Genomic DNA, 14,549 nt, shown 5'->3' on the forward strand with positions numbered 1-14,549 from the left:
TGGTGGCGCACGCCTTTAATCCCAGCACTCGGGAGGCAGAAGCAGGAGGATTTCTGAGTTCGAGGCCAGCCTGGTCTACAAAGTGAGTTCCAGGACAGCCAGGACTATACAGAGAAACCCTGTCTCGAAAAAACCAAAAAAAAAAAAAAAAAAAAAAAAAAAAAAACTTTTATCATTCATTTCTGTATTCTTTCTCAGTAAAATATTTTAGTATATGGTGGTATTTATTTATAAGTAAAAATGATCTCATTCACCATTAAAATTTATGTATTTATACATATTTGAAACATATCAATCTTTAGTTTTGAGTTTCTCATAAAATAAAATAATTTAAGGCATAAGTATATTTTCTTTATTTTTTACCCAAAAAGCTATCTGCATGTATATCCTAGATATTTCCTAAACAAGTAAAAAATAGCAAAGTCAATGGGTCAGATAGCCTTTGTATTTCTAAACTGTTACTCTTACAAAATCTCATTCGGTTTTTTACAGACTCTTATAAGCCAGGCTTTTATTATGTGAAAAGTTGCTGCAATGTAAAAGTCTAATGATTGGAGTTTGAATTATGGTATAGTACATGCTCAAGATTGTTCTGTCTTCTTCACAGGTTGCCAAATATAAAAATAATGTTTCTGCATACATCTCAGAAGGTAGCTTTCTTTCTGACAGTAGTCACATGGGGGTTTGGAGAGGTCTCCTTCCAGCTCACAGCCTTGGGACTGCAGCTACTGGCACCAGATCCCAGTTCTAACCATACCTGGCCATGCATGGGTAAATAATTGATTCTGATTTTTACAGTGAGGTAAGGTAAATATTAATTAGAACAATCAGTTTCATCTCAAAATCCTACATGTATAAAAATAATGTTTGAAGAGATGGAAATGCCTCGTGGCCCAATTTGATTATTACTAATTGTATAAATGTGTCGAAATATCATAATGTTTCCCATAAAGATGCCATTCCAGCAAAATATCTTACTAAAATAATAACAGAGGAGGAATCTTCAACTTATACATTAAATTATTATATTGGCTTTTATAGCATCTTCTCATTTTTCAACTAACAATCTCCATTCCCTTGCCCACAGTTTTATTTTTACCAAGTATTGATGGAATTATTTTAATATTTTTTTTGAGGGTTGAGAAATATATTAATTTATAGGCATAATGATAAGCAATTAGGAATCATTTTAACAGCATGTTCGCTTAATATAATTATAGTGGTAGGTTCCTCCCTAGGAACTATATCCTGTTTAGCCAATGTTCTTGTTCCAATAGAGAATCAATGCATGGGTTTCATTTTGTGGAGTAGAACTGAAATCCATTCCGAAAGTGGCTGGTTCTCTGCATGATGTTTGTGTCACTATTGTACCAGCAGAGATGTATTATTATTCTGCCAGTTATTATTGTAGCTTCTAGGGTTCACAGCTTTGTAGGACTGATGATTACATTTCAGAAGGATCAGAACCAGATCATCATTGGTTGTAAGTGAGCCCTGCCCCTCTTCTGTTCAAAAGGTGTTCACTATCGAAGGAGAGCAGGAAATACATTTGCTGGGTGGTTTAGTATCACAGAACTGCATTTTATGCTCTTAAATGTGTTATCTACCATGAAATTTTTTATTCTGGTGTGTCCAGAACAACTGAGTGGAGGGAGGTACTTAATTCCTTTCCCAGATGCCATCAGAGAAATGACATATGGCAGGCAGATCAAATGTCTCCTTCATGACATTGAGCCTGAGATAAATGACAGAAGCAGAATTCTTTTTCTTGTCACTAAGCAATGGTAAGAGATGCAGTAGATTGGCTGGGCTTGGGAACCTGGTTCGCCTGGAACACCAGAAGCAGCTGACTCTCCAATACATTTTCATGTGCTAGCATGTGATTTTTCTCATCTCTTAGCCTGCCTGTCAAGCTACTTCTTGTCTCTAAGCTATATTCTCCATCTATTCCTTAGAATCTATCAGTGTCCTGATATGTTTCCTACAAGGTATTTATCTGCCTTATTTGAGAAAAGCTTTCTAGTCTTTCATTTCTTTCATTTTTTACAATGAAGAATGCTGTCCAACCTATTTTATTTATTTATTTTTGCTCTTAAATATTCTTTTATTAATTCTGTTTTCCTAAGCCAAAATTATGCTTCTTTTTTTTCTTTTTTTTAATTTTTAATATTTTTTATTACATATTTTCCTCAATTACATTTCCAATGCTATACCAAAAGTCCCCCATACCCTCCCCCCCACTTCCCTACCCACCCATTCCCAGTTTTTTGGCCCTGGCGTTCCCCTGTACTGGGGCATATAAAGTTTGCAACTCCAATGGTCCTCTCTTTCCAGTGATGGCCGATTAGGCCATCTTTTGATACATATGCATCTAGAGTCAAGAGCTCCGGGGTACTGGTTAATTCATAATGTTGTTCCACCTATAGGGTTGCAGATCCTTTTAGCTCCTTGGGTACTTTCTCTAGCTCCTCCATTGGGAGCCCGGTGATACATCTAATAGCTGACTGTGAGCATCCACTTCTGTGTTTGCTAGGCCCCGGCATAGTCTCACAAGAGACAGCTATATCTGGGTCCCTTCAGCAAAATCTTGGTAGTGTATGCAATGGTGTCTGCGTTTGGAAGCTGATTATGGGGTGGATCCCTGGATATGGCAGTCTCTAGATGGTCCATCCTTTCATCACAGCTCCAAACTTTGTCTCTGTAACTCCTTCCATGGGTGTTTTGTTCCCTATTCTAAGGAGGGGCACAGTGTCCACACTTTGGTCTTCATTCTTGAGTTTCATGCGTTTAGAAAATTGTATCTTATATCTTGGGTATCCTAAGTTTTGGGCTAATACCCACTTATCAGTGAGTACATATTGTGTGAGTTCCTTTGTGATTGTGTTACCTCACTCAGGATGATACCCTCCAGGTCCATCCATTTGCCTAGGAATTTCATAAATTCATTCTTTTTAATAGCTGAGTAGTACTCCATTGTGTAAATGTACCACATTTTCTGTATCCATTCCTCTGTTGAAGGGCATCTGGGTTCTTTCCAGCTTCTGGCTATTATAAATAAGGCTGCTATGAACATAGTGGAGCATGTGTCCTTCTTACCGGTTGGGACATCTTCTGGATATATGCCCAGGAGAGGTATTGCTGGATCCTCCGGTAGTACTATGTCCAATTTTCTAAAGAACCGCCAGACTGATTTCCAGAGTGGTTGTACAAGCTTGCAATCCCACCAACAATGGAGGAGTGTTCCTCTTTCTCCACATCCTTGCCAGCATCTGCTGTCACCTGAATTTTTGATCTTAGCCATTCTGACTGGTGTGAGGTGGAATCTCAGGGTTGTTTTGATTTGCATTTCCCTGATGACTAAGGATGTTGAACATTTTTCAGGTGCTTCTCTGCCATTCGGTATTCCTCAGGTGAGAATTCTTTGTTCAGTTCTGAGCCCCATTTTTAATGGGGTTATTTGATTTTCTGGAGTCCACCTTCTTGAGTTCTTTATATATATTGGATATTAGTCCCTTATCTGATTTACGATAGGTTAAGATCCTTTCCCAATCTGTTGGTGGTCTTTTTGTCTTATTGATGGTGTCTTTTGCCTTGCAGAAGCTTTGCAGTTTCATGAGGTCCCACTTGTCAATTCTCGATCTTACAGCACAAGCCATTGCTGTTCTATTCAGGAAATTTCCCCTGTGCCCATATCTTCAAGGCTTTTCCCCACTTTCTCCTCTATAAGTTTCAGTGTCTCCGGTTTTATGTGAAGTTTCTTGATCCACTTAGATTTGACCTTAGTACAAGGAGATAGGAATGGATCAATTCGCGTTCTTCTACATGATAACAACCAGTTGTGCCAGCACCATTTGTTGAAAATGCTGTCTTTCTTCCACTGGATGGTTTTAGCTCCCTTGTCAAAGATCAAGTGACCATAGGTGTGTGGGTTCATTTCTGGGTCTTCAATTCTATTCCATTGGTCTACTTGTCTGTCACTATACCAGTACCATGCAGTTTTTATCACAATTGCTCTGTGAGAAGAGTTTTAATATTCTTCTAAGAGTACAAAAATACTACAAAGATTTTTCATGTATCCAACATGTTTGTGTCAACAGCAATTGTCACAAGTCACAAATCTAAGTCCGATATGTTAAGATATACACTTAATATATAGTGTTGGGCTATAATGTTTAAAAGAGGGAACTACTTATTAATAATGGGAAACCCATCTTTGAGATTTTTTTAAATTGTTTTCCCCTACTCACATAGTAGGAATGTGTTCACATTTATCCACTTAAAGCCTCTACATCAGCTACTCTACAGATTCAGTCTTCTAAAAAGAATTTAGTACATTACATACCAATAGTGAAAAACAAAACAAAACAAAACCAGAGCCTTCCTACCTCTGCTCTGAGTCAGAAAGTAGTTTAACTGCACCATCAGTTGTTTATAATCTATCTCTTGAAGCTATTATAGAAACAATTTTTTAATTTAATTTTATTTTTATTTTTACACTCCACATTCCATTCCCTGCCCCACACACAAATAATTACAAATTCACAAGAAAAATTCAAAGAAAAAAATTGTTTCACCAAAAACTTCTCATTACATTGTCATATGCCATTTAGGTTGAAGGCATAGCTCAGGGGAAAATCCCAGGTACCACATATATACAAAAGTATTGTTTCTATTTCTATTAATTAATTGAGTATTCCATTCCCTGTATATTGATCATGCTTACCCCCAACTCCCCCTATCCCTCATCTCTGTGACCTCTTTAGTTTAGTAGACCATGAACTCATGAACCCCTTCCCATCTATACTAGAATAGAATAGAGTTTATTAAGCACATGTGGAGGGGAGTTAAGAGGGCAGTAGATGCAGAGAAAGGCAAAGAAGGAGAGAGGGAGAGAGGGGGGGAAGACAAGAGAAGAGAAAGACAAGAGAGAGAAGTAGAGGCAGCCATGAGCATGTGGACATGTGGAAATGGGGTGGGGGGGGAAGGAGCAGGAAGGGACTAGCAAGAGCAAGAGAGGAGCAAGAGTTTCTGTAGGTCTTATACAGGCAACCTTACTAGTTGTGAGTTCATGAATGCAGTGGTTCTGTCCACATAAAAGAATTTAAGTATCATTCATTTGACGTTTCTCTGGGATAATATGGTATAAACAGCTTGTGTGTGTAGGTTTGCTATGTGGTTAAAATATGTAACTCAGGAGGTTAAAAGTAATGGTGTGTAATTGTATGAGAGAAGAGTTACCGCCCACACACAGGCTGGCTCCAGGCAACCTGATCCACTCTCAAGTTAAGCTGCAAAGCTAGTTGGGAACTATCACTCAATCACACCTTAGCAACCACACCCTAAGGGCTTTGGTTTTCAAATTTATACTTTTCCAACCAAGTGATACCCATGGTCCACTGTGCACAGTCAGATCTTCTCAAGCTGCTCCAATTTACAACACATCTATCATCATTTCTTTCTCACTGATTGAGAATTTTTGCTAAAATAAATATGTTGTCTCAATGTTAGGCATGCTCAAGAAAAGTGCTTGTTCATCCATGGTCTAGAGCATCCTGAGCTGTTTACATAACTCGGCTTCTTTTCAAGAGGGCTGCTCTCCCTCTGTTCTTGGGTCCTTGCAAAACAAGTCATTATAAAAGAGAAATACAGGAAGTCACAGAAGACTTTTCTTTAAAATTCTTTCTTTAAATAGTAGACTTCCTGAGAAAGTAAACTCCCCTGGACCCATATGTTTCTTTAATGCTGTCTGTTTCTTCAGTCCATATTGGAAGAACATTTGGACTAGATAAATACTTCTGGAAAGAGCAGTGGTAGAAATAACACTTAAGTCATTCTTTTCATGTGCCCTGGCATCTTGTCAATTTAAAATTAATTAGACCATTCAAAAATGAAGAAAACTCTCCTAAATAAAAAAGGGCTATCTAATTAATAGAACTGAAAAAACTATATGAATTGCTATGGTGGTGCTGATAAAGAGTTAAGTTATCTGGCCAAAGGGCAAGGAATGGGTAACATGTACAAAAACCCTTTTTGTGACATGAAAATGTGTGAATAACCACAAAAATTGCAAGCCTTTTAAAAGAATATGAAATTCACAAAGACTAAATTAATGAGTTAAGAAATGTTGGCTTTATGTAAAAACCTAAGAGCACTTTTAACCCTAATTTAGTATTCCTTTAATAAGTATATTAGCGGTTATAGTAAACTTGAGTCATATGTATATCAAGGTCTAAGTTCAATTACATAGAAAAAGAACAATGAACATAATTAGGAGGTACAGCCATTTATTAGTTTTTGGGAGGACATTCCTGAACTTAAATCTAGTTTTATAAGATTCTAAAGCAAGGTACGTATTCAATGTCTGTAAAAGCTGTTTGGAAAACAAACAAAACCTTGCTTAGACTCAGAGTCAAGATCTTCTTCCTCTTGCCAGTTACAGTGTTCTGGGAAATGCACACTGGTTCAACACGAAATCTTCTCAAATTATGTTCAGCTAATAGCTAGCTAAAAGAAGTTCAACATTTTAATTTTGAAGAGCTTTTCTACTTGAAAAGCAAGGGCATGTCAAATTATAATCAAATTTGTAAGAAAATTCAGCTAAGCAGCAAAACTCATGCACAATCTCAGATATGAGGCCAAAGATGGTATTCTGACCGAGCAACTCAAAAACCAACCAACCTTAAGAATTCCTCCCAAAGTCGGGCAGCTGTGTGACCATGAAAGGTTATTATTTTTTTGCACCAACTATTCCTATAATAAATATATATTATTTTGCACCAACTATTCCTATAATAAAGGCCTTACAGTTTGTTACAAGTTCAGGGCCACTAAAATGATACCTCAGACAATATAAATTCCCTTAATGTAAAACTGGCGAAGAAAATAAATATAATCTGAGCAAGAACTGTTCAACTGAAAATCCATGTACTTTTCTGCAGGCTTATTTAGAACATATTCCAGTGTCCTACAACCCTAACATAAGCCTCGATTTGGTAGAATTTGGGGAGAGTTCCATTAGGCAGCTCATTTAAGGAAATGAATAATACATTGTGTACAGGTTTTAAAAACTATTGTGTCATTCTCTGATCCACAAGGCTAGACATGCCTTCTATTCACAAACAGCAATGTTTTGTGTCTCAGATGTACCTAGGAGCATCAGCTTGGTATTTTAGGCTGAATCTGTGTAAACAGTGACAAAGTATTATTCATTGGAAGCTTTACATTAAGGGTTTTGTAGTATCTTTTATTGATGGCATGAAAGAGTGCCAAGATGTTGTTATGTAGCTTCTCTTCCACTGTGAGAACAACATGCTCTATGCAAAAGCCCTGATCTACAAGCAGAAATATGAACCCAAAGCAAAAGTCACAGAAAATATGCACATCATGAGTCATAGAAGATGTATAGAAAGTGATTTTCCTTTCACGTGTACTTCGTAGACCTAGAAGACTTCTTGATGGAACAAACTATTCTCCACCAGACAGAGAAGACAATTAACTAAGTCACTAGTGAAAAAGTGAAGATAGTGTTTCAAAAGGGCACATTTTGGCTCAAGACAACCTCCTGAATAGGCAAGCAAGAACTACACCCTAGCATATTCAACCTCGGGGTTAGATTTAGAAACACACTCATAAAGAGTATTATTCATGACAGGCTATCTTCTGGACACTATTTGGCATCTGATGTGGAATGAGATCCAAATTCTGTTCTAAGGAAATTCCCTTATGTGAGAGACAGCAATGCCAAACACAAGGAATGCCTCTCTATAGAAATGAGTTATTATGAGTATAATGAAACTTGCTAAGTGTTGTTATAAATTTATGGCGCTATCAGGGAAGTACAATGTTTAATTTTTAAAAATATAGTCTAATGGAATATTCTATATAAATAAGAGAGATACAAAGAGACCCAGAAAACATAATTCCAGGATTAAAGAACAGAATGGGAAACCAGCCTGAGTAGGACCACAGGCCTCATCCAGCTGGATCAGCACCAGGGTAGCGGGAGCGCAGGGTTGCCTGACACCCGCCAGCTACCCACGACCCCCCGCCGCAGGATTTTGGGACTGCTGGTGAGTGGAACACAGCTTCTGCTCCAATCCAATTGCGCGGGACCTGAGACTGCATTAGTTAGGGAAGCAGAAACCGGCCTGAGTAGGGCCACAGGCCTCATCCGGCCGGATCAGCGCCGGGGTAGCAGGAGCGCAGGGTTGCCTGACACCCGCCAGCTACCCACGACCCCCGCCGCAGGATCTTGGGACTGCTGGTGAGTGGAACACAGCTTCTGCTCCAGTCCAATCACGCGGGACCTGAGACTGCTCTGGTTGGGGAGAGAGAAATCCGGCCTACATAGGGCCACAACCCTCTTCCGGTCAGAAAAGCTCCGGGGCAGCTGGGGCGCAGGGTCGGCTGACACTCACCAGCTACCCACAACACCCACCACAGGATCTTAAGACTTCTGGAGAGTGGAACACAGCTTCTGCTCCAATCCAATTGCACGCGGGGCCAGAGACTGCATTAGTTAGGGAAGCAGAAAAACGGCCTGAGTAGGACCACAGGCCTCTTCCGGCTGGACCAGCACCGGGGTACCGTCAGCTACCCACGACCCCCGCCACAGGATTTAGAGACTGCTGGTGAGTGGAACACAGCTTCTGCTCCAATCTTTAAACAGTGACAACGATAACAACTAACCCTAGAGATTACCAGATGGCGAAAGGTAAACGTAATAATCTTACTAACAGAAACCAAGACCACCCACCATCATCAGAACCCAGCACCCCCACTTCGCCCAGTCCAGGGCACCCCAACACACCGGAAAAGCTAGACATGGATTTAAAAGCATATCTCCTGATGATGATAGAGGACTTCAAGAAGGACTTTAATAACACACTTAAAGAAATGCAGGAGAACACTGCTAAACAGGCAGAAGACAATAAAGAGGAAGCACTGCTAAAGAGTTACAAATCCTTAAAGAAAAACACGATAACAAAATCAAACAGGTAGAAGTCCTTACAGAAAAACAGGAAAACACATCCAAACAGATGATGGAAATGAACAAAACCATACTAGACCTAAAAAGGGAAGTAGACACAATAAAGAAAACCCAAAATGAGGCAACACTGGAGATAGAAACCCTAGGAAAGAAATCTGGAACCATAGATACGAGCATCAGCAACAGAATACAAGAGATGGAAGAGAGAATCTCGGGTGCAGAAGATTCCATAGAGAACATCGGCACAACAATCAAGGAAAATGTAAAATGCAAAAAGATCCTAACTCAAAACATCCAAGAACTACAGGACGCAATGAGAAGACCAAACCTACGGATAATAGGAGTGGATGAGAATGAAGATTTTCAACTCAAAGGACCAGCAAACATCTTCAACAAAATTATAGAAGAAAACTTCCCAAATCTAAAGAAAGAGATGCCCATGAACATACAAGAAGCCTACAGAACTCCAAATAGACTGGACCAGAAAAGAAATACCTCCCGACACATAATAATCAGAGCAACAATGCTCTAAATAAAGATAGAATACTAAAAGCAGTAAGAGAAAAAGGCCAAGTAACATATAAAGGCAAGCCTATCAGAATTACACCAGATTTTTCACCAGAGACTATGAAAGCCAGAAGATCCTGGACGGATGTTATACAGACACTAAAAGAACACAAATTCCAGCCCAGGCTACTATACCCAGCCAAACTCTCAATTAACATAGATGGAGAAACCAAAGTATTCCACGACAAAACCAAATTCACACATTATCTCTCCACGAATCCAGCCCTTCAAAGGATAATAACAGAAAAAAACCAATACAAGGACAGGAACCACGCCCTAGAAACAACAAGAAGGTAATCCCTCAACAAACCGAAAAGAAGACAGCCACAAGAACAAAATGCCAACTTTAACAACAAAAATAACAGGAAACAACAATTACTTTTCCTTAATATCTCTTAATATCAATGGACTCAACTCCCCGATAAAAAGACATAGACTAACAAACTGGCTACACAAACAACACCCAACATTTTGCTGCTTACAGGAAACTCATCTCAGAGAAAAGGATAGACACTACCTCAGAATGAAAGGCTGGAAAACAATTTTCCAAGCAAATGGCATGAAGAAACAAGCTGGAGTAGCCATTCTAATATCTGATAAGATTGACTTCCAACCCAAAGTCATTAAAAAAGACAGGGAGGGACACTTCATACTCATCAAAGGTAAAATCCTCCAAGAGGAACTATCAATCCTGAATATCTATGCTCCAAATACAAAGGCAGCCACATACATTAAAGAAACTTTAGTAAAGCTCAAAGCACACATTGCACCTCATACAATAATAGTGGGAGACTTCAACACACCATTTTCACCAATGGACAGATCATGGAAACAGAAACTAAACAGGGACACAGTGAAACTAAGAGAAATTATGAATCAAATGGATCTGGCAGATATCTACAGAACATTCTATCCTAAAACAAAAGGATATACCTTCTTCTCAGCACCTCATGGTACCTTCTCCAAAATTGACCACATAATTGGTCACAAAACAGGCCTCAACAGATATAAAAATATTGAAATTGTCCCATGTATCCTATCAGATCACCATGGACTAAGGCTGATCTTCAATAACAAAATAAATAATAGAAAGCCAACCTTCACGTGGAAACTGAACAACACTCTTCTCAATGATACCTTGGTCAAGGAAGGAATAAAGAAAGAAATTAAGGACTTTTTAGAGTTCAATGAAAATGAAGCCACAACAAACCCAAACTTATGGGACGCAATGAAAGCATTTCTAAGAGGAAAACTCATAGCTCTGAGTGCCTCCAAAAGGAAACTAGAGAGAGCACACATTAGCAGCTTGACAACACACCTAAAAGCACTAGAACAAAAGGAAGCAAATTCACCCAAGAGGAGTAGACGGCAGGAAATAATCAAACTCAGGGGTGAAATCAACCAAGTGGAAACAAGAAAAACTATTCAAAGAATCAACCAATCAAAGAGCTGGTTCTTTGAGAAAATCAACAAGATAGATAAACCCTTAGCCAGACTCACTAGAGGGCACAGGGAAAGCATCCTAATTAACAAAATCAGAAATGAAAAAGGAGACATAACAACAGATCCTGAAGACATCCAAAACACCATCAGATCCTTCTACCAAAGGCTATACTCAACAAAACTGGAGAACCTGGATGAAATGGAGAAGTTCCTAGACAGATACCAGGTACCAAAGTTGAATCAAGATCAGGTTAATGATCTAAACAGCCCTATATCCCCCAAAGAAATAGAAGCAGTCATTAATAGTCTCCCAACTAAAAAAAGCCCAGGACCAGATGGGTTTAGTGCAGAGTTCTATCAGACCTTCAAAGAAGATCTAATCCCAGTTCTTCACAAACTATTCCACAAAATAGAAACAGAAGGTACTCTACCCAACTCATTCTATGAAGCCACAATTACTCTGATACCTAAACCACAAAAAGACCCAACAAAGATAGAAAACTTCAGACCAATATCCCTTATGAATATTGACGCAAAAATCCTCAATAAAGTTCTTGCTAACCGAATCCAAGAACACATCAAAACAATCATCCATCCTGACCAAGTAGGTTTCATCCCAGGGATGCAGGGATGGTTCAATATACGGAAATCCATCAACGTAATCCACTATATAAACAAACTCAAAGACAAAAACCACATGGTCATCTCGTTAGATGCGGAAAAAGCATTTGACAAGATCCAACACCCATTCATGATAAAAGTCTTGGAAAGATCAGGAATTCAAGGCCCATACCTAAACATGATAAAAGCAATCTACAGCAAACCAGTAGCCAACATCAAAGTAAATGGTCAGAAGCTTGAAGCAATCCCTCTAAAATCAGGGACTAGACAAGGCTGTCCACTTTCTCCATACCTATTCAACATTGTACTGGAAGTCCTAGCCAGAGCAATTCGACAACAAAAGGAGATCAAAGGGATACAAATTGGAAAAGATGAAGTCAAAATATCACTTTTTGCAGATGATATGATAGTATATATAAGTGGCCCTAAAAATTCCACCAGAGAACTCCTAAGCCTGATAAACAGCTTCGGTGAAGTAGCTGGATATAAAATTAACTCAAGCAAATCAATGGCCTTTCTCTACACAAAGCATAAACAGGCTGAGAAAGAAATTAGGGAAACAACACCCTTCTCAATAGTCACAAATAATATAAAATATCTTGGCGTGACTCTAACTAAGGAAGTGAAAGATCTGTATAATAAAAACTTCAAGTCTCTGAAGAAAGAAATTATAGAAGATCTCAGAAGATGGAAAGATCTCCCATGCTCATGGATTGGCAGGATCAACATTGTAAAAATGGCTATCTTGCCAAAAGCAATCTACAGATTCAATGCGATCCCCATCAAAATTCCAACTCAATTCTTCAACGAATTAGAAAGTGCAATCTGCAAATTCATCTGGAATAACAAAAAACCTAGGATAGCAAAAACTCTTCTCAAGGATAAAAGAACCTCTGGTGGAATCACCATGCCGGACCTAAAGCTCTACTACAGAGCAATTGTGATAAAAACTGCATGGTACTGGTATAGTGACAGACAAATAGACCAATGGAATAGAATTGAAGACCCAGAAATGAACCCACACACCTATGGTCACTTGATCTTCGACAAGGGAGCTAAAAACATCCAGTGGAAGAAAGACAGCATTTTCAACAAATGGTGCTGGCACAACTGGTTGTTAACATGTAGAAGAATGCGAATCGATCCATTCCTATCTCCTTGTACTAAGGTCAAGTCTAAGTGGATCAAGGAACTTCACATCAAACCAGAGACACTGAAACTTATAGAGGAGAAAGTGGGGAAAAGCCTTGAAGATATGGGCACAGGGGAAAAATTCCTGAATAGAACAGTAATGGCTTGTGCTGTAAGATCGAGAATTGACAAGTGGGACCTCATGAAACTACAAAGCTTCTGCAAGGCTAAAGACACCATCAATAAGACAAAAAAAACACCAACAGATTGGGAAAGGATCTTCACCTATCCTAAATCAGATAAGGGACTAATATCCAATATATATAAAGAACTCAAGAAGGTGGACTCCAGAAAGTCAAATAACCCCATTAAAAAATGGGGCTCAGAACTGAACAAAGAATTCTCACCTGAAGAATACCGAATGGCAGAGAAGCACCTGAAAAAATGTTCAACATCCTTAATCATCAGGGAAATGCAAATCAAAACAACCCTGAGATTCCACCTCACACCAGTCAGAATGGCTAAGATCAAAAATTCAGGTAACAGCAGATGCTGGCGAGGATGTGGAGAAAGAGGAACACTCCTCCATTGTTGGTGGGATTGCAAGCTTGTACAACCACTCTGGAAATCAGTCTGGCGGTTCCTCAGAAAATTGGACATAGTACTACCGGAGGATCCAGCAATACCTCTCCTGGGCATATATCCAGAAGATGTCCCAACCGGTAAAAAGGACACATGCTCCACTATGTTCATAGCAGCCCTATTTATAATAGCCAGAAGCTGGAAAGAACCCAGATGTCCCTCAACAGAGGAATGGATACAGAAATTATGGTACATTTACACAATGGAGTACTACTCAGCTATTAAAAAGAATGAATTTATGAAATTCCTAACCAAATGGATGGACCTGGAGGGCATCATCTTGAGTGAAGTAACACAATCACAAAAGAACTCACACAATATGTATTCATTGATAAGTGGATATTAGCCCAAAACTTAGGATACCCAAGATATAAGATACAATTTGATAAATGCATGAAACTCAAGAAGAATGAAGACCAAAGTGTGGACACTGTGCACCTTCTTAGAATTGGGAACAAAACACCCAGGGAAGGAGTTACAGAGACAAAGTTCGTAGCTGTGATGAAAGGATGGACCATTTAGAGACTGCTGTATCCAGGGATCCGTCCCATAATCAGCTTCTAAACGCTGACACCATTGCATACACTAGCAAGATCTTGCTGAAAGGACCCAAATATAGCTGTCTCTTGCGAGACGATTCCGGGGCCTAGCAAACACAGGAGTGGATGTTCACAGTCAGCTATTGGATGTATCACAGGGCTCCCAATGGAGAAGCTAGAGAAAGTACCCAAGGAGCTAAAGGGATCTGCAACCCTATTGTTGGAACAACATGATGTACTAAACAGAACCCTGGAGCTCTTGTCTCTAGCTGCATATGTATCGAAAGATGGCCTAGTCGGCCATCAATGGAAAGAGAGGCCCATTGGACTTGCAAACTTTATATGCCCCAATATAGGGGAATGCCAGGGCCAAAAGAATGGGAATGGGTGGGTAGGGAAGTGGGGGGCGCTATGGGGGACTTTTGGGATAGTATTGGAAATGTAATTGAGGAAAATATGTAATAAAAATATTAAAAAAAAAAAAAAAGAATGAATTTATGAAATTCCTAGCCAAATGGATGGACCTGGAGGGCATCATCTTGAGTGAAGTAACACAATCACAAAAGAACTCACACAATATGTATTCATTGATAAGTGGATATTAGCCCAAAACTTAG

Source organism: Mus caroli, unplaced genomic scaffold (assembly GCF_978045245.1).
Source record: "Mus caroli unplaced genomic scaffold, Mus_caroli_1 scaffold_14, whole genome shotgun sequence".
In the NCBI taxonomy this organism is placed as follows: domain Eukaryota; kingdom Metazoa; phylum Chordata; class Mammalia; order Rodentia; family Muridae; genus Mus; species Mus caroli.